A 22,897-nucleotide genomic window follows, 5' to 3' on the forward strand; every position below is an offset into this window, starting at 1 on the left:
CATTTTCACTTTGCACCATCCTCTGGGCACTAATTTGTAATTTAGAATCACCTGTTGGGTCAAAATGCTCACTACTCCCCATAAAGGGGTGTAGTTTCTAATATGTTGGTCACTACTTGGGGGTTTGTTTTACTATTTTACTTCAGGGCCCTGCAATTGTGGGCCAATGCTGTGAAAATCACCAAAATAGACCTCAAATGCGCATGGTGCTCTTCACTTCTGAGCTCTGTCTTGTCCAGGCAAATGATAAAAGCGTTGAGGGGTGCAGTTTCCAAAAGTGGGTTACTTCTTGGGGCTTCCACTGTACTCTGGTACCTCAGGGATTTTGCATATGCGACATGGTGGCCAAAAACCAATACAGCAAAATCTACATGCCAAATATAGCTCCTGACATTCTGAGCCCTGCCGTGTGTCCAAAAGCAGTTTATGACCACATGACAGGTATTGCCGTAATCGGGAGAAATTGCTTTACAAATGTTGGGGTGCTTTTTCTCCAGTATCCCTTGTGAAAATGAAGACATTGTACAATTTAGTGGAACAAAATGTAGATTTTCATTTTCACGGCCTAATTCCAATAAATTCTGCAAAAGACCTGTGGGGGTCTAAATGCTCACTATACCCCTAGATAGATTCCTTGAGGGGTGTAGTTTTCCAAATGGGGTCACTTTTGTGGGGTTTCCACTGTTTTGACCTCTCATGGACTTTGCAAATAAAACATGGCACCTGAAAAAGAATCAAGCAAAATTTGGGCTCCAAAAGCCAAATCGCGCTCCTTCCCTTCTAAGCCCTGCAGTGGGTCCAAACAACGGTTTATTACCACATATGGGGTATTGCCGTACTCAGAAGAGTTTGCTTTACAACTGTTGGGGTTCTTTTTCTACTTTATTGTGAAAATGGAAAAATCTGAGCTAAAACTACATTTTATTAGAAAAAAAGGAGATTTTCATTTTCACAGGCCTAATTAGACTAAATTCAGCAAAATACCTGTCAAAATGTCCACTATACCCCTTGATAAATTCCTTGAGGGATGTAGTTTGCCAAATGGTGTCTTTTATGGGGTGTTTTCTTTGTTTTGGCCCCACAAGACCTCTTCAAACCTGACATGGTGCCTAAAATATATTCTAATAAAAATAAGGCCCCAAAATCATCTAGGTGTTCCTTTGCTTCTGAGGCCTGTGTTTCCGTCCAGTAGTACGCTAGGGCCACATGTGGGATATTTCTAAAAACTGCAGAATCTGGGCAAAAAATATTGAGTAGCGTTTCTCTGGTAAAACCTTCTGTGTTAGGGTATGTGCACACGCTAACTGCATTTACGTCTGAAATTACGGAGCTGTTTCAGACGTAATTGCTCGTACTCGCATTTTGTGAGGCGTCTTTGACGGACGTAATTGTGAGCTGTTCTTCATTGGAATCAATGAAAAATGGCTCAAATTACGTCCAAAGAAGTGTCCTGCACTTCTTTGACGAGGCTGTTATTTTATGCGTCGTCGTTTGACAGCTGTCAAACGACGACGCGTAAATTACAGGTCGTCGGCACAGTACGTCGGCAAACACATTCAAATGAATGGGCAGATGTTTGTCGACGTATTGGAGCCGTATTTTCAGGCGTAAATCGAGGCATAATATGCCTCGTTTACGCCTGAAAATAGGTCGTGTGAACCCAGCCTTACAGTCACAAGCAAATACACAGTAAACAGTGAGGTCCCTGTTTTCCAAAACCTCTGTCCCTACCTACTTTTACGACCCGACCTAAATGACGGCGTTCCCTTTACTGGTACATGTGAAACTGACAAACGGATAAGACAGACAGTACGAAATAACACCTGGGTCACCTGGGAAGTACACAGAGGGAGAGGCAGGGCAATTGCGCCATGGACAAGTCCGGGTTCAAAAGGCGGAGTCAGGCAGGCAGGGTCAAAACCGGGAGAGTGCAGAAAAGACAAAAGTCACAAGGCAAAGAAAAGTCAGGAGTCCAGCCGGGGTCAGATCACAAATGCAAGTCGCTCAGGGAAGTCTGGAACAAGGGAAAGCACCAGGCTAGGTAACTCTAATTACAGACAAAGGCCTACAACCCCAGGCTGAACTAAATAAGGAGAGGGCTGGAGCTCAGGAACATCAGCCAGGCTTTGATTGGCCTGACGCTCCTGAGCTCCTATTGGCTGCAGACTGCCTCAGTCTGCCAGGCTGGGCGACGCCCGATTGAGTAACTCTCGACGTCCTGGAGACCAAGGGAGCCGCAGGCAGAGAGTACGTGACAGTGCCCCCCTTTTACGAGGGGCCACTGGACCCTCCACCCCCGAACCAGGTTTATTCGGAATTTTTTTATGAAAAGTTTTAATAAGGGTCTGAGCGTGGATATCTCGAACTGGGACCCAAGTCCTCTCCTCTGGACCATATCCTTTCCAATGGACCAGGTACTGGATAGACCCCTGAACCTTTCTACTGTCCAGCAACCTGGCCACCTCGAACTCCTGTCCTTCGGGTGTCAATACTGGGACGGGGGGTTTCCATTATGGGAAGAATGGGGGGGGGGGAACAAATTTCTTCAGAAGGGAGGAATGAAACACATCAATGATGCGAAAGAAGGGGGGCAATTTTAAGCAGAAGGAGACCGGGTTGATCCTCTCCATGACCTCATAAGGACCGATGTACCTGGGGGCGAACTTTCTGGAGGGTACCCTCAGGCGGAGGTTCTTGGAAGATAACCAAACCCGATCTCCCACCAAGAAATCACGATTAGCCGAACGCCTTTTATTGGCTTGAAGCCGCTGGCAGTCCTGGGCTGCCCTGAGATTATTCTGGACCTGGTCCCAGATGACCCTCAATTTCCCAGTGAGAAGCTCCACTTCAGGGTTATCTGATACACATGGAGAAAATTAAGAAAACCGGGGATTAAAACCATAATTAGCAAAAAATTGAGAAACTCCTGACGATGTGCTGATGTGATTATTGAGGGCAAATTCCGCAAGCGCCAAAAACCTGAACCATTTTTCCTGAGCGTTGGCCACAAAACATCTGAGATACTGTTCCAGAGACTGATTGGTCCTCTCAGTCTGGTCATTAGTTGGTTTCTGGACGGAAGGCTGATGAAAAGGACAAGTCTAGTCCTAACTGCTTGCAGAACGCCCTCCAAAACAACAATACAAATTGGACACCCTTGTCAGAGACGATGTTAACAGGTACCCCGTGCAAACGTAAAATATGTTTAATAAAGAGCTTAACTAGCTCTTTAGAATTGGTCAATTTCTTCAGGGGAATGAAGTGGGCCATTTTACTAAACCAGTCTACCACTTCCCAGATCACCGACCTGCCCTGGGACAAAGGGAGATCGGTGATAAAATACATGGCTAGATGGGTCCAGGGTCCTTGGGGCACCGGCAAAGGACAAAGCAAGCCTGCAGGTCGGGACCTGGGAGTTTTAGACCGGGCGCAGGTCTCCCATGAGACCACATAGGCTCGGACATTCCGTAGCAGCCCTGGCCATCAGAAAACCACAGGTGACAAGGTCCCTGGTACCAGAGATGCCTAGGTGACCTGACAGGACTGAGTAATGACACTCCTGGAGGAGTCTCAGCCGGAGGTGTAAGGATACAAACAGTTTGCCCTCTGGAAGGGCCTCAGAGGCAGAGTCCCGGTTAGCCGTGACCTCTGTGGTCAGGTCGGAGTCTATGGTTGCCACTACTGCACCAGGAAGCAATACTCCTTCGGGTGTGGTCTCAGGCGGAGGGGAGGCCAGAAAACTACGGGACAGAACATCCGCTTTAATATTCTTAGAACCAGGCCTGTAGGTAACAGCAAAATTTTACCTGATAAAAAATAGAGCCCATCTGGCCTGTCTAGTGTTGAGTCTCCTGGCTGATTTTAAAAAGACCACATTTTTATGGTCAGTGAGGACCGTCACCAGATGTCTTGCCCCTTCGAGAAAATGGCGCCATTCCTCCAAAGCCTATTTGATGGCCAGCAGTTCCCAATTACCCACATCATAATTTTGCTCAGTGGGAGAAAAGTTACAGGAAAAGAAGGCACAGGGTCGGATGGGAGTGTGAGAAGTGGGACCCTGAGACAATACTGCTCCAACACCCACCTCGGAAGCATCCACCTCTACAATAAAGGGTTGAGTTTAATCCGGTTGGATTAGTACCGGGCGGAGCAAAAGCACCCCTTAAGGAGCTCAAAGACTCGGACCGACTGCAGAGACCAGTGGAGGAGATCCGCACCTTTGTGGGTGAGTTCGGTAAGGGGCTTGGCGATTACAGAAACTTTTTGGATAAAACGTCTGTAGTAATTTGCGAACCCTAAAAACCTTTGGAGGGCTTTCAGATAAGCAGGCCGGACCCATTCAGATACCGCCTGTACCTTGGCAGGATCCATGCGGAAATCCTCAGGGGTAAGGATGTGACCCAAGAAAGGCATCTCTTGAGTACCAAAAATACATTTTTCAAATTTGGCAAACAAATTATTCTCCCTGAGAATGTGGAGGACAGTCCTGACATGTTTGACGTGCGAGTCCCAGTCTTTGGAAAACACCAAAATGTCATCCAAGTATACCACCAGGAAGAGCCCCAGATAGTCTCTAAAAATATAATTTACGAAAGTCTGGAACACATCTGGTGCATTACATAGACCGAAGGGCATCACTAGGTACTCAAAATGCCCTTCGGGGGTGTTAAAGGCAGTCTTCCACTCATCCCCCTTACGAACTCTAATCAGGTTATAGGCCCCCCGCAGGTCAAACTTAGAGAACCATTGGGCCCCCTGAACCTGATTAAAGAGATCGGGGATGAGCGGAAGTGGGTGTTGGTTCTTTATGGTAATATTGTTTAGCTGACGGTAGTCGATACAGGGTCAGAGCCCCCCGTCTTTCTTCCCCACAAAGAAGAAACCAGCACCAACAGGTGATGAGGAGGGGCGGATGTACCCCTTGGCCTGGCTCTCCTGGATATACTCCCTCATCGCTTCAGGCTCAGGGCAAGATAGATTAAAGATTCTACCGTTGGGGAGCTTGGCTCCAGGTACCAGGTCGATTGCGCAATCGTGTACTCGATGAGGAGGTAATTCTTCAGAGGCTTTTTTTGAGAAAAGACGTCACTGAAGTCCTGAATAAATTCAGGAAGAGTGTTCCCCTCCTCAACGAGACAGACCCTTAAGGTTGACATACAAGATGGCAAACACTTCTTACCCCAAAAGACGAGTTCCCCCGTCACCCAATCAATATGGGGTTATGCTTGCGCAACCAGGGGAGACCTAATAAAATCTCGGTGGGTAGCCCCTTAAGGACAAACATAGTACATTCCTCAAAGTGAATCGAACCAATCTTTAAACAAAACACAGGGGTAGACTGGAAAACATGCCCGTAAGCTAACGGGGAGTAGTCTACCCCTACCAGGGGAATAGGAACAGACAAATCAATAAGGGGTAAACCAATCAACAAAGTAAAACTGTGGGAAATAATATTGGCAACGGAACCTGCGTCCACAAACGCAGAACCTATCCCAGTCTTGCCCAAAAATGACATCTGGGCTGACAACAAGACCTTATTAAAACGAACGGGAAATACCTGTGCGCCTAAGTGACCTCCCCGATGGCCACTTAAGCGTGGAAGTTTTCCGGAGTCTTCTTTTTGCGTTTGGGACAGGTGCTGAGTAGATGGTCCACGTCTCCACAGTAGAAACATAAGGCATTTTTGCGGCAGAACTCCCTGCGAACTTTCGGATCACCTGTGATCCCTATCTCCATCTGTTCCTCCTGGTAGTCAGCTGAAGAAGATGATACTGGGACAGCTCGAGACCCAGGAGGAGCGATTGGAGTAGGAGGACTGGACCGTTCTTGCCGACGTTCCCGGATGCGTCGGTCGAGACGGACAGCGAGATTCATGAGCTGATCTAGGGAGTCGGGGGGGGGGGGGGCTAACCTACTAGCAGGTCTTTCAAGGCGTCAGTCAGTCCTAGCCTGAAGTGGTACTTCAGGGCTGAGTCACCCGAGGTAGATTCCACTGACCACTTCCTAAACTCAGAGCAATACTCCTCTACCGGCCTCTTACCCTGACGAAGTCCCCCTAACTGAGTTTCAGCGAACGCTGTCCTGACGGGTTCGTCATAGAGATGTCCCAGGGCGGAAAAGAAAGCGTCGACAGATGATCATTGGGTACTAGTGGGAGATAAGGAAAATGCCTAATCCTGGGGGTCCCCCAGCAGACGGGATATGATGATCCTTGCACGTTGAGACTCAGAGCCAGAAGAATGGGGCCGTAATTGAAAATAAACCATGCAGCTCTCACGAAAAGATGCAAATTTTTTTCGATCAGCAGAGAAACTATTGGGTAACTGGATTTGGGGTTCCAGTACAGGTGCGGGAGGGTAGGGTGCCCTGGGTAACACAGGGGCGGCCACCTGCTGGGCATGCTTCTGCAGGTAAACTCTCTTGGCCAGATCCTGCACCATTTGTGTGAGAACCTGCATTTGCTCTGTTAACACTACCAAGGGGTCCATGGCAAACAAAGCCAGACAACAGGGAAGAGCAGGTAATGGGTCTGTAATTCTGTCACAAACAAATACACAGTAAACAGTGAGTTCCCTGTTCTTCCCAAACCTCTGTCCCTACCTACATGTAGGACCCGACCTAAACGACGGCGCACAACTGGGCGGCATTCCCTATACTGGTACACGTGAAACTGACAAACGGATAAGACAGAGACAGTACGAAATAACAAAGGGTCACCTGGGAAGTACACAGAGGGAGAGGCAGGGCACTTGCGCCACGGAAAAGTCCGGGCACAAAAGGCGGAGTCAGGCAGGCAGGGTCAAAACCGGGAGAGTGCAGAAAAGACAAAAGTCACAAGGCAAAGAAAAGTCAGGAGTCCAGCCGGGGTCAGATCACAAATGCAAGTCGCTCAGGAAAGTCTGGAACAAGGGAAAGCACCAGGCTAGGTAACTCTAATTACAGACAAAGGCCTACAACCCCAGGCTGAACTAAATAAGGAGAGGGCGGGAGCTCAGGAACATCAGCCAGGTTTGATTGGCCTGACGCTTCTGAGCTCCTATTGGATGCAGATTGCCTCAGTCTGCCAGGCTGGGCGACGCCCGAGCGAGTAACTCTCGACGTCCTGGAGACCAAGGGAGCCGCAGGCAGAGGGTACGTGACAGTTACAGATAAAAATGGATTAAAACATTTGTCAATTTCACCTTTAATTTGCTTTAATTCTTGTGAAAAGGGTCAAGAAACTTTCTAAATACTTTGAGGGGTTCCGTTTTTAAATTGGGGTGATTTATAGGGGGTTTATAGTATATAAGGCCCTCAAAACCAGTTCAGAACGGAACCGGTCCCTAAAATAAGGCTTTTGAAATTTTCTTGGAAATATGAGAAATTGCTGCTAAAGTTCTAAACCTTGTAACGTCCTAGAAAAATAAAAGGACATTCAAAAAACAATGCAAACATAAAGTAGACATATGGGAAATGTGAAATAGTAGCTATTTTGTGTGGTATTACTATCTGTCTTACAAGCAGATACATTTAAATTTAAAAAAATGCTAATTTTTGCCATTTTTCTCAAAATGTTGGTGTTTTTCATAAATAAACACTGAATGTGTCGACCAAATTTTACCACTAACTTAAAGAGGCTCTGTCACCAGATCTTGCAACCCCTATCTGCTATTGCAGCAGATAGGCTCTGCAATGTAGATTACAGTAAAGTTTTTATTTTTAAAAAACGAGCATTTTTGGCCAAGTTATGACCATTTTTGTATTTATGCAAATGAGGCTTGCAAAAGTACAACTGGGCGTGTTTACAGTAAAAGTACAACTGGGCGTGTATTATGTGTGTACATCGGGGCGTTTTTACTTCTTTTACTAGCTGGGCGTTAGTAATGGGAGTGTATGATGCTGACGAATCAGCATCATCCACTTCTGTTCGTTAACACCCAGCTTCTGGCAGTGCAGACACACAGTGTGTTCTCGAGAGATCACGCTGTGACGTCACTCACTTCCTGCCCCAGGTCCTGCATCGTGTCGGCCACATCGGCACCAGAGGCTACAGTTGATTCTGCAGCAGCATCAGCGTTTGCAGGTAAGAAGCTACATCGACTTACCTGCAAACGCCGATGCTGCTGCAGAATCAACTGTAGCCTCTGGTGCCGATGTGTCCTCGCTCGTCCGACACGATGCAGGACCTGGGGCAGGAAGTGAGTAACGACACAGCGTGATCTCTCGAGAACACGCTGTGTCTGCACTGCCAGAAGCTGGGCGTTCTGAAGAGAAGCGGATGATACTTCTCGTCAGAACGCCCAGCTAGTAAAAGAAGTAAACACGCCCCGATGTACACACATAATACACGCCCAGTTGGACTTTTACTTTAAACACGCCCAGTTGGACTTTAGCAAGCCTCATTTGCATAAATACAAAAATGGTCATAACTTGGCCAAAAATGCTCGTTTTTTTAAAAATAAAAATGTTACTCTTATCTACATTGCAGCGCCGATCTGCTGCAATAGCAGATAGGGGTTGCAAAATCTGGTGACAGAGCCTCTTTAAAGTCCAATGTGTCACGAGAAAACAATCTCAGAATCCCTTGAAAAAATAAAAGCATTTCAAAGTTATTACCACTTCAAGTGATACATGTCAGATTTTAAAAAAATGGTCTGGTCCTTAAGGCCAAAACATGCTTAGTCACTAAGGGGTTAAACATAAAAATATAAAATGCCCCTCGAAGGTTTACATAGCCCTTCTGGTAACTGAAGTCTTAAGAATGAGGAATGCGGAATGTAAAAACTAATTGTGATCTAAACGTCCACCAACTTACTTTCACCATGTGAATGGTTGCAGAGAATTCAGCAATACGAGGTGCGTAAGGGGTTCAAACGTGCAACCTCTCAGCTGAATAAAGACAGCAGAATTTACCTGGAGTATTTCAATGTTTTGTAAAACCCCTGGAGACAAAAATACAAAATCCCCAGAAGGTTAGAGATAAAAATAAAGAGTGTGCTGGGGAAGCTGCTTCCTACTATGTGCTCAGCAGTATAATTATCATTGTTATATTTATTGGAATAGTATATATCACATATTGTATAATGATAATAGTCTTAGTACAAAGTAACAATAAAAGGATATTCTGTGGGAATATTTATAGGGTCTGTTCTCTGTTTTTAGCAATGTATGATTTATCCTGAAAAGGGTCTGCAATTTTTTGTCGTTGGCCCTTGTAAGTTACAACATTGAAGCGGTTAGAGCCGATCAGTGCTCATGCTCTTGATTTGTTTGGAGGTATTATTGATGCACTGTATGGTGGTATCACTTGAGTGCTGTATGGTGGTATTCTTTGAGCTTTGCATGGTACTATTATTTATGCACTTTCAATTGATTTTATTATTTTGTGGGGCAAACAAGGCAAGCTCTGTCCTATTTATTCTAGCTTGTTAAGCTATGTTTTAAACATGTACGGTCTATAGAGGATATGCACATGGTATAGAGAATATCCAGGTCTGTAACACTTATGCCCAAAAGGTATTATAGGTGTTAATTAGTATAGGTATTAGAGCAAGACATAATCCAAACAACTGTAAACCTATGTATGTCTCAAACACACAATTGTGCAACAAAATAATTCTAGACATATATTTGTCCAAAAATATATACTTTATTATTCCATAAATATGGATACCCCCCAGAACCCAAACAAATATACATACAAAATTAAAACATACTTTAAATGGTAGCTCTAAGACCATCAGCAAAGTGCCAGCATAGCCATAAAGGTATAGTAATTATATAATATGCAACAGGTTGACAAGGTGATACAGAGAAAGCATATAATATGCCTCAATCCCGATTCTCCTTAACACAATCCACAGTCTATGCAGTGATATACTGATGGCGCTATGCACACACAATGAACAGAGATATGGGATGATTTAAATTACCTGTAGCTGGCATGATGGCTGTCAATGGTCTCAGAGAGTAACACCTCAGGAGGTGACAATAGTGTAATGGAAGTAGGTTTAAATAGTGATCCTGTGTGTCGGTGACCAATGGCGCACAGTGGTTCACAAAGCCGGCCTACTTGTGCGTTCAACGTCATGAGCGTCAGTGTAGAGGGAGAAAATCTCCATCAAATGCACTTCCGCCCAAACTCTGACAGCTTCGGGCACAACATGTTGAATGGTCGGTCATGCACACATCACCCGTATATATGACAAATCTAGTTTCAAAATGTACGAAAAATACGAAAAGTTTAAAAATTTTAAAGTGATCTCAAGAGTTCCCGACAGCCATCAGTCCAAGTCACAGCGAGATTACAACAAAACTACTTCATAACATACTTATTTTCAAGCCCAAAACCTCACGCATTAATCAAATGTGTGGATATCAATAACATTAAAAATATGTAGGAAGTGTAGATGTCATAAGTGCCATAAATATATAGCTGTGTACATATATCACTATGTACATATATACGCACCCGTGGAGAGGACCATATAGAGAAGACCACCTGGACCCCCCACATTCCACACATGACTAATTATATAAATCAGTTACACACATCAGTACTACGATCATATAGGCGATATAGATGTCATAAGTAATCCAAACATACAGTAGTGTATACACATCACTATACATATATGTACGCACCCGTGGGGAAGACCATATGGAGAAGACCACCACCAATGCCCCGCACCAGTGGTGGAAGTTCTCCTCTTGGACCCCCCACAACTTATACACAATCAGCTATATAAATCCGTCATACAGTGCCACTGCATAGATGTAGACACACACACAAATAAGTATGTGTGGGGTCGGAGAATGTTCGAGGAAGACCAACACCCACGCACCGCACGGATGGTGGAAATCCCCCACACAAACTCTGACCAACGAATATCAAATACCTATATTTCAGGGAGAAGTATACATAAAAACTAGTATCAAAAATACCCATTAGTTGATAAGTAATGATATAGTGTAAAGTGACCTGTATATAAAATAAAATAAATATATATGGCATTTTCCTAAGAACAAGATAGATCTTCTTCCCCAAAAGAAAGCTTAAGTATATGAAGAATGTGGGAACACCCACACTCCCCATAAAAGTGGCATTAAAAGTGACATTAAATTTGTCAATAATGATGCATGCTCGTCAAATTTTCCCCAGAGCACCACGGAGCTCATCATCCAAACCGATCTGGGAAGCAAAGGACAGGCACGCACAAAAAACATTACTACAAAATCCAAATATATATAAAAATAACAAAGATTGTATATATAATAATAATAATGAAACCAAAAATGAAACAAAAAAGTGCATTTAAAGTGTCAAAGGACAGATACATAGGGGTGAACCATCAAGTTCATCAATACATGTGATAGTTATCCCAAAAGCCCTCCACATTACTCTCAACCACTTCAGGTAAGTATGATATTTATCCAAAATATTTTTTACATCCATACAAAGTCATGTCATGAGTTCATGCCACCGTCAGTCACATAATTTCATTCGGTTTCTCGAAACTAGAGTAGATCATGGCTGTACATTCAATTCCATACACTGTCAATATAGAGAATTTTGAATGAAAAATTAAAAAACACGTAGATATATTTACAAATAGGATGCAAGGCTAAGAGACTCGTTGAGGCCCTTTGGTGACATTGTGTCTAATGTTACAATCCACTTAAGTTCTCTATGCAATAGCTGTCTAAATACATCTCCCCCTCTTTTTCCCCTCATATAATCTATCGATACCTTTTACTCTCAAAAGTCTCCAATTGCTCTTATGGAAATCCCTGAAGTGTCTTGCTAGAGGTTTACTCCTATCCCCAAATTTGTCCACATAACCTTTTTGTAGTAACCCCTTTATGTCCCGAATGTGTTCCTTCACGCGCGTTTTCAACTCCCTAGTGGTCATACCAATGTAGATTTTATTACATGGGCAACTGGCGTGGTAAACAACATTCCTGACATTACAATTTATATAGTGGACTATCTTATACCTCTGTATCGCATAAACTAAAAAAGCAATCCATCCTTTCCATAACTGTGCATGCTTCACAATTGCCAAATGATACATTGCCCCATTTTGGTCTTTCTGATCCAAAAATATGGGGATTTCTGGGAGGTGGGGTATAGTGGCTATGGGCCAACATATCCCGCAGATTTGGGCTGCGTCTAGGTGTCATAGCTGGATGAGGGGTTAGGATTTTAGCCAGATGTTTATCTGTTTTTATTAAAGCCCAGTGTTTCTGAAAAATGCCTCTCATTACATTCCACTGTTTATTGTAACCTGAGATAAATCTTACCACCTTATCCGACCCCCTCTTCACTTTAGCTTTTAGAAGGTCACTTCGTTTCTTCGATTTGGCATTGATAAACTCCTGTCTCATATAGGTTTCCTCATATCCCCTGGTTTGAAACCTTAACATGAGATCTTAAGGTCATCTGAGGAGCAAATTTGCCTTGCACGGAGGAATTGTCCTCTCGGGATTGCCTTTATAACATGTTTAGGGTGGGAGGAATCTGCCATAAAAAATGAGTTGACCAAAGTCGCCTTCCTAAAAATATCGGTCTTAATTATTTTGCCATCAGTTTCAATCAGAATCTGAATGTCCAGGAATTCTATTTCAGTCCTACTATATTTACTCACTAATTTAATGTTGACTTCATTGGTATTCAGGTAGTTCAAAAAGCTTCCAAGTTCACCTTCCGTGCCCTGCCAGATAAATAGAACGTCGTCAATAAACCATCGTCATGACAAAACAGATGTCACATATGGGTTATTTTCACTTTTTAGCACATTCCTCTCCCAAAATACCATAAACAAGTTTGCATATGATGGGGCACATGTAGCCCCCATGGCTGTACCACATTTCTGCAAATAGTATTTATCTTTAAATATAAAGAAATTATGTCACAGGACAAATTCAAGTAGCTCCATAATTAGATCCACCATTTCGCTTTCCATATTGCCTATTTGCAGAAAGAATCTACATGCTCTAAGGCCATGAGTATGGTCAATAGATGTATAGAGTGAATCGACATCACTAGTCACTGGAACACTTATACTAAGAAATGTTGGCCTTTGCCCTATGTAAATTATTAAAAATTATGTCAGCCATTAGACATTTGGTACAGGATATTAACTCAGTGGTATTAAACTACGAAACTCCATCTCTAAGACATTTGATAGGATGATGCCACGGGGTAATGAATTGCATTGTTTTTTGTATTCATAAATTGAAAGATGTTGCCAGTGATAGTATTAAGTTAGTTTGCTCCAACGCATCTGAAATACAAAAATGTAAGTAACTGGTGAATACAGCTCCAATGCAAACCTATGTGCAACAGGTTGATGTAGCTGCTTAACCATGGTTACTGTCCATGAACAAGCAAACCTTATGTGTAGTCTGATACTGCTGTCCTGTTGTTCTCCTCTATTGCTAACTTACTCGTGTGCGTTGCATGGTCAGTGGAGGTTAGTGTTATGCACATACTGAATGTCATCTATCCATGAGAAGGTTCCTGAGTTGCATTTTCTCCTAAAAATTCCAGCATGTACCACCAATGTCCATGTGAGATAAAAAAGAAATGGAGACAGCACTACCAAATTTTCAAAGTGAAGATCCTTTTATTCCACGGTGCAACGTTTCAGCTCAATACGAGCCTTTCTCAAGCATAATAATGTGACATACAAAACGCATATATATGCAATACAGGGTCATTAAACCAATTACATACATATACTAAACTTGTGCAATAATGCTACAACAGGTATACAAAATTTTTTATATCAATAGGATCCCCTATGAATGTGCTAATACATGAATAGAAAAATAAATAAAAACATTACATATACATAGTATAAATCGTGCATTCACTGTAATAAGGCCAATCAATCAGATGGGCTACATGTGTATAATGACATGTGATAGTGTACAAAGACAGGTGTATAAAATAAAGTTAAAAACATCTTACCCTCACTGGATCGGCTGATAGCGTTGTGCACTTCCTTACTACATGGAAACTGAGTATTGCGTAATCCTAGCACCTGTGTGTATGAGTCATCGCATGATACGTCATTATACGCATGCGCATTGTCTACCAGAGGCGCTAGTCGCCATATTGAAAAAGGGCTATACACCCATAGATGTTTCTCATGAGTGACTTCGGATCCTGTCCGTCTCAACTATGAGTCATTAGACATATCGCAGATTCACATCTGCGCAATGCCCATAAAGGATCGTCGGACCCATTTTGAAAAAGGGCAACATCACTCCATATGTTGCCCATACATCCCGTCCACTATGAAGTCTAATTGATCAAATATAAAGCGATGTGAACTATGTATACTATCTCTGTAGACTGAGATTAAATGTCTCAGACCAATAATCCCTATACCTCAGCTATAATGATGAGGATTTTAGGAGCGCATATGCGTATATATAAAGCTCATAATATACAGAGATTTACACATCGTCTTAGGGATACTGTGGACGGAAGACATGAATAATATATATGAGAACACTTTTCAAAAAAAAAATAAGATGCATATAGTCAAGTATAAGGGTAGTGCAGATATACAGCCTCAACCGATCCTTGAGGCAAATCTTGAGAATAATATCTAGGATAAAAAGAAAAAGGAGAAAAATATATAAAATAGTTTATAGGACATTGATAATATATATCAGACCTAAATATTGTAAATAGCATACAGAATATAATTATAATATAGATATAGTCAAATTATTTCCTATTCTCCTAATGCACAGAGGAGGGGGAGGAACAAGGGGAAGATGATAAATGCACGGGCAGATGTTCAAATCAGAATGTACCACTGGATTATCTAGAGAAACTTGGAAATATTTTGAAGTCTATATTAAGACCTCTAGGGGATAAGGTGTCTAATTTAAAAATCCATTCCAACTCCAATCTTTTCAGTTTGGAGATCCTATCTCCACCTCGTCTATGGCGCGGTACATGATCAACAATATATAACTTAAAGTCATTCTCACCATGGTTATTTTCCACAAAATGTTTGGGTAATGGTAGGTCAATTTTCTTGGTACGAATGGTGGACTTATGATTGTTTATACGCTTTCTACAATCAAGAGAGGTTTCACCTACATACAATAATTTGCAAGGACATTGAATAATATATATTACATGATCCGATTTACATGTGAGGTGATATTTAATTTTATAAGTAGAACCTTTAATAGGATGGGTGAACACCTCGCTCCTAACCAAATTCCTACAATTATTGCAACCCAAACACGGGAAACAACCAAATTTTTGGGGGGCTAATAAAGACTGGTAATTCTTAGTCAAAGAGCCCACATCGGCATGTACTAAACGATCTCTTAAATTTTTGGTCCTACGATAAGCTATACGTGGTGGGACCTCAAATTCTGGAATTTTATCAAAAGAACTCCTAAGTATCCCCCATTCTTTTTTAATGATGTTGGCAATGTCATTGCTCTTATGAGAGTATGTAGACACCAGTGTTAGTCTATGCGAGGGCGTTTGTTTGCGTTTTTGCAGAAGATCACATCTCGAAATCCCCTCCACTTTGGATTTTTTATTGTCCAATAGTTTTTTAGGGTACCCCCGATTCCTAAATTTCTGAGACATATCGCTCAACCTGATGTCAAGAGTGGAAGGATCCTGCACAATCCTTTTCACCCTCAACATCTGGCTGTAGGGAAGAGATGCGATCATAGGATGGGGGTGACAGCTTTCAAACCTCAATAAATTGTTACGATCTGTAGGTTTACTATACAAATCTGTGGTAAGTTTATGTTCCTGAATATACACTCTAGTGTCAAGAAAATTTAGAGATGTTGTTGAAGAATCCATAGTGAATTTAATGTCATCATCTATATTATTCAAAAAGCTAAAAAAACATTCCAACTCCACTTGAGTGCCTGTCCAGATGACGAAGACGTCGTCTATGTATCTCCACCACCTCAAAACCTTGGTGAAGTGGGGAGAGACATAGACGGCGCCTTCCTCTAAAGCTGTCATAAACATATTTGCGTATGTGGGAGCCACGTTAGATCCCATGGCCGTACCCCTCCTCTGTGCATAGAAGGAGTCACCAAATAAGAAGTAATTTTCTGTGAGGACAATTTCCAAAAGACACATAAGAAGGTTAATACATTCATGGGTATAATTAGATTGTTGTAACGCTTCAGATACAGTATGTAGGCCTCTCGTGTGGTTGATTGAGGTATAGAGGCTGCACACATCGAATGATACAAGTGTGCAGTCCCCCGTCAATTCAACCTCATTCAATTTAATCAAAAAGTCAGTGGTATCCTGAATATACGATTTGGCATTGGTGGCAAAATCACGTAACATTTTGTCTAAAAAAATGGCTATCGGTGAAAAAATGGAACCGCAGCCCGATATAATCGGTCTACCCGGAGGGTCAACCAATGCCTTGTGGATCTTTGGAAGACAGTACAGCACAGGGACCACCGGATGCCGCACCGTCATAAAATCCAACAGGTCACCATCAATGATACCCGCATTATGAGCCTCAACCAATATAGTATCAATGGTATTTTTGATTCTAAATTTAGGATCTCCAGGAAGTGGCTCATAAACATTAATATCCGACAGTTGTCTAGCTAATTCAGCCAAATAGCGCGATGTGTCCATGACCACCAAGGCACCACCCTTGTCCGCGGGCTTGATGGTCAGGGACACATCACGAGAAAGGCCATCAACCGCCACCATTTCATCTCTCGTCAAATTAGGAGGACCTACGAATCTACCATTGTCACTCTCTCTCAAAATGCGAATACGATTTTTCACAATATCAATAAATGTATCAATTGCAGGTTCATTAATAAAGGGTTGATGTACACTTTTTTTATGTAGCCCAATCTCTCTTAGTGTGACTTCAGTATGATGTACAGATCTAGTGTCAACATTTTTACCGGCAAACAATACCTTGAATTTTATTTTACGAAAAAAATCAAAAAGATCCAATTCCAATTGGAACCAATCCACACCAGAAGTAGGACTAAACGATAATCCCTTGTTCAGGGCTGAAATCTCCACATTAGACAAGTCACGTGATGATATATTTACCACAAGATTTTCTATGGATTTTTGTTGACTTTGTATTCCTTGTTGACAAATTGACGGTCCCTCTTTGCTCTGAAGGCTCGGGTCCTTGTGCCACCTTCTGTGCTTGTGTCCCCCTCTTCTCGGACGTCGATATCCAGATTGACACCTAAAAAACCAGTAGATGTTTCAATATCATCAGTATCGGACGTGTTGGAAAAACGTTTTCTTCCTTTCATATAGTTGGTATTTGTATTACCCTTATTGATGGTAGGGTCTCGTTGCCAATTATAAATCTTCCCGGATTCATAATCCTCGATGTCTCGATGCCATTTCTGGCGTTTGGCGTTCTCACCATTTAGGCGAAATTTCTGCATTGATTCCACTATACGTAACTTAAAATTCTTCAAATCATCTTCAGACAGGAGAGTTTTGAGTGTATCATCCACAGCTTGCATCCGCATCCTGATCTCACATAGCTCTTTTTGGAGAAATTCAATATTCAGCAACATGATATCTCGCGAATATTTATTTGCGATCTGTATTGATCTTTGACAGAAATCCGCATTATTGGAAAACAGATTAGGTGCCAGGTGTGAACGCATACCACGGGGTATGCGATTAACTTTGCAATACTCGCCCAGGGTAATCAAATGCAATTCCACTGTAATGGCCTTTTTGGACTCATTCTCCCATTTCCTTTTAATGCTCTCCACAGCCGGTACACTGAGAAACGACACCTCTCCCGGTAATCCCCGTAAAATTCTACTCACATCCTCCTCAGAGTAGGAAAATAAAGTGGATTGAGGTTCCATGTAACCGTCAGGATCTTTGCAAATGAGTATCCGTGCTTCTGTTAACTTGGCCATAATGTTCTAGATACGTTATGGTTCTTAGAACTACTCCCCCTAAGGAGAACCTGTCACTGGATTTTAGGGCACTAAACCACCAGCATGTCATTATACTGCTGGGGTTTGGCATCCTAAATACGCCCCTCTCAAAAAGTTGTCTAAAAAAAAGTTATAATGCAGCGTGCGCTGTACATAAATTACCAGAGAATAATCTTGAGATGAGTCTAATGGCATCCTGCACATGCTCAGTGCTCAGATGAAGCTGAGGCCAGTACACCTGGACTCATCTCAGGACTCTTCTCTGGTAATTTACTTGCATCGAACGCTGTATTATAACTTCCTTTTAGACAAAATGCTAAAACTAACAGTTTTAAAGGGGCATGTTTAGAATGCCAAACCCCCGCTGTATAGCGTCATGGTGGTGATTTAGTGCCCTCAAATTTAGTGACAAGTTCCCATTAATCATAGTATAATACACATCATGAATGCAGTTTTAAGTGCGATTATGAACTGTGTAACATGGTGCCCCCGTTGGCCCATATGTGAATCTGTCCAAAATCTGATGTTGACAAAAAACTGAAATATTAACTTTTATTTAGTTTGCATTAGTAGCAAAGTGATAAAATTTTGACAAAAATAATTGATTCATTTTGTCCCAGATGAATGGAGTTTTAATAGATTCCAAATTCTCTAAATTATTGGAATGGTTAGGTGTAGGTGAATATAGACTAATACTCTCAGTGCACCTTTACAGTCAATTGATATGTGCTACTGGCTTGATGCATACAGTCAGGGGAGTAACTAAATGCTCATGGGCCCTGGTGTAAGAATTCAGCTTGGGCCCCCCTACCTCTTCCCAACATCACCAGACCCCTTTGCACGCCTATGCCTAGCCGCCTTGCCCAACAGACCCCATGAATGCCCCCACAGTATAATGCTCCCCATAGCTGACCCCACAGTATAATGCCCCATAGCTGCCCACACACAGTATAATGCCCCCCAAAGCTGCCCACACTGTATAATGCCCCCATAGATTCCCTCCACAGTATAATGCTGCCCATAGCTGCCCCACAGTATATTGCCATCCATAGCTACCCCATACAGTATAATGCCCCCATACAGTATAATGCACTCCATACAATATAATGCCCCCATACAGTATAATGCCCCCCATAGCTGCCACATACAGTATAATGTCACCCATAGCTGCGCCATACACTATAAATTCCCATACAGTATAATGCCCCCATAGCTGCCCCATACAGTATAATGCCCCCATAGCTGCCACATACAGTATAACACCTCACCATACAGTATAATGCCCACCATAGCTGTCCCATACAGTATAATGCCCACCATAGCTGTTCCATACAGTATAATGTCCCACACATTATAAGGCCCCCCATAGCTGCTACATACAGTATAATGCCCCCATACAGTGTAAATCTCCCCATAGCTGTCCCATACAATATAATGCCCCACATACAGTATAATGCCCTCATAGCTGTCCCATACAGTATAATGCCCCCTATAGCTGCCCCATACAGTATAGTGCCCCCCATAGCTGTCCCATACAGTATAATGCCCCCATACAGTATCATTCCCCCCTTAGCTGTCCTATACAGTATAATGCCCCCATATAGTATAATGTCCCCTCAGTAGCTACCATATGAGCTCCCACTCCCATACCCAGTATAATGCCCCAATATGCCTGTCCCTAATAGAAAAATAATAACATAATTACTTACCTATCCCCGTTCCCACGACGGGTGGAGAATCCTTCTCCGGTCTGTGCTGTGAGTGACTCGGCGCAGACAGGTGTGATGACGTCACTACATCGCGCCTTCCTGCGCCGAACCGCTCGCGGCACAGTGAATACTGGAGCAAGGCCCCAGCATTGCACTAAACTCTAGTTGTGTACTGAGGACACAAATACAGCTGGAAGCGGGACCAGCGCTGTGTGGCAACGGGGGCCCTGTGGGCCCTCCGGGCTTCAGAGCCCCGTCGCAACTGTGACCATTGCGGCCTCTATAGCTACGCCACTGCATACAGTCTTAATCACTGTTCCTTTATTGCAGCCTGGATCGTAGTCTCACTCTCAAAAGAGCGTCACAGCACCGCTACCTAACCCTAACAACTCCCTGCACATACTAGTTGTATATAAACCACCATCTCTCCTACATATTTCAACCTAGCCTACATTCAGGGAGAGCTAGGTTGTTTCTGTTGGTTTTGTTATTTTATTTTAGTGCAGGTTTAAGCAGTGGCCATATGCACTCGAGAACGCCAAGCTTACGAACCCTAGGACCTCCCTCGAAGGGGATGTCATGCGAGCGAACAGCCAATCAGCAGAGTGGCTCATCCGTAGCGCCATGAAGCCATGCCCCAGCTTGTCAGCTGACCAGTTGCTCATATCTCTCATCTCAGTTAGTTATGTTGTCGAGAAGACCAATTGAGCATCCCACAGCCCGTGAAAACAAACAGAGTTCCTCCAAAGATGGCTCAATGCCTGTACAACGGGTCGTTGTGAATCCTCATTGTTTTTAAAAACAGTGTCCTTTACGTGCACTGAATAGAAACTATTGGGATACTTTTAGCCCTTCGTTGGTTTAGGTTATATTATCTTTTTTACGTGACACTTATAACATCCATGTGAATAACGAACACAACTTCAAGGGCATACTTTCCCATCATGCATCAGGATGTCTACTTTTTACCTATGATTCACAGCAAAGTGCCTCTTTATTATAGGTTGTACATAGAACATATCACATTAGTGATGTGCCTCCAAAGCAAATATAGTGGAGTAAGGCCTCATGCACACGACCGGAGTGTCACCCGCGAGCCGCCCGCAAATCGCGGGCCGTGCACCTCCTTCCATTATTTTCTATGAGCCTGGACCGCAGAACATGGCTGTAAGAAGACATGTCCGTTCTGTCTGCGGTCCAGGCTCCTGGGCCATGCACGGTCGTGTGCATGGGCCCATAGAAATGAATGGGGCCGCAATTCTCCCGTGGATTTTCGGGGGAATTGCGGCCGCAAAAGCACGTTCGTGTGCATGTGGCCTAACAGTATGATTTTGATGTATTCACAGTTTACGCCAGGTCTAAAACTTTTTTGGACCTATGGTATGATCTTTATATTATGTAGTACCTATCACAAAGAAAGATAAGGGTACCCCCTGCCAAGCGGATATGCATAATATATCTAAGATTAATGTCTCCTGGCTTATGTTTCAAATAAAACATGTGAAGCTGTATTGTTCATTTAAACCTAAGGGGGATACGGTCCTCAATCTGTATATCCACATACATTCCTTCTGATGGATACGTTTGTTAAGATCACCCTTCCTCACACTCGTGAATTTTTTCGATCCCAATAAATGAGAGTCTCATGGGGTCACCATTGTGGCATGAATTTATGTGACGTGCCACTGGGGTATCTCTTTTGTGTTTAATATCTCCAAGGTGATCAACCTTCCTCCTCCTCATTTTCCTTATGATTTTTCCCCACGTATGCCTGGGCACAACTACATGACATTAGGTATACAATTGTTTTGCAATTGATAAAATCTCTAATTGCATAGATTTGATCTGCCGCCAGATTCGAAAAAAAAAAAAAGGTCTTTGTAACCTGCATATGTCTACATGCAATGCATCACCCACACCTATAATTCTCTACAATGCAGAAAGGTAACCATGTCTGGATTTTTTTCTGGTGAAAAGTGACCTTTTACCAAATGATCCCTCTGGGATCTCCCTCTCCTATAGGTAATCTGTGGGGTGACATTTAGGACTGTCTGCAAATCAGGGGCCTTGAGGAGAACATTCCAATACTTAGATATGAACTCCTGAAGCCTTATCAGAAGTGGCAATGATCCGGAAGGTGTTATTATTCCCTTGATCTTTTCTCCGGGGGGTCAGGAGATCCCTCCTATTCCTTCTGATGGCATGTTCTGAGTGTCTTTTTGGGATATCATCTCTCTTGGAGACTCTCTCGCAGGTCAGTAGCTTCTGATTTGAAGGTTTACATAGAGGAGCAGTTTCTTCTTAGTCGTAGATACTGGCCTTTTGGTATTCCCCAATTCAATGCTACTGGATAATGACTATCCCATTTCAAGACACTATTAGTTGCTTTTTACATTTTTCTCCACCATGACAATTAAAAAATGCTGTGTATTATTTTATTCATAAGTGAATTGTAGAATCAAGTCATTCTTGTTGAGGCGCTGAACAAATTTGCCAAATTCCACCTCCGTGCCTTGCCATAGAATATCGTCCATGAACCTATACCAAGATATAATATTGGAGTGCCACCCTTGGTTTTCATCAGCAAATACGAGAGTGTCCTCACTCCAGCCAAGGAATATGTTTGTGAATGAGGGCGCACAAGGACTCCCCTTTGCTGTACCCCTGTGCTGGTGGAAAAAGCAACCGTTGAATAGGAAATAGTTTTTTGTCAGAAAGAATTCTAAGTCTTCCTAAACAACAGAAAAAAATGTGAAAAAAATCCTCCAGCTCACCTTGTCACAAGAAGGGTATGGGAATCAGCACATGGATCCTCGTGTCGGCACACGCAAGAGATACTTCATAAACAGGGGAGTTGGATCCAGCGCTGAGAGTGCAATTTCTGTTAAAACGGGAATCTGTTCCCAAGTTTTATTTTGTCTTGGTTAAAATCGTAGCAGAGAAGCTACGAGCAACAATTAGTGACAAGTGGGTATCGTCCAAAGTACAGAGGGAAGAAGAAAGATAGGCGGTAGCCTACGCGTTTCAGACCTTCACTAGGTCCTTAGTCATGGCTTATGGGACCGCCTATCTTTCTTCTTCCCTCTGTACTTTGGACGATACCCACTTGTCACTAATTGTTGCTCGTAGCTTCTCTGCTACGATTTTAACCAAGACAAAATAAAACTTGGGAACAGATTCCCGTTTTAACAGAAATTGCACTCTCAGCGCTGGATCCAACTCCCCTGTTTATGAAGTATCTTCCT

Source organism: Rhinoderma darwinii, chromosome 1 (genome assembly GCF_050947455.1).
Source record: "Rhinoderma darwinii isolate aRhiDar2 chromosome 1, aRhiDar2.hap1, whole genome shotgun sequence".
Taxonomy (NCBI): Eukaryota; Metazoa; Chordata; class Amphibia; order Anura; family Rhinodermatidae; genus Rhinoderma; species Rhinoderma darwinii.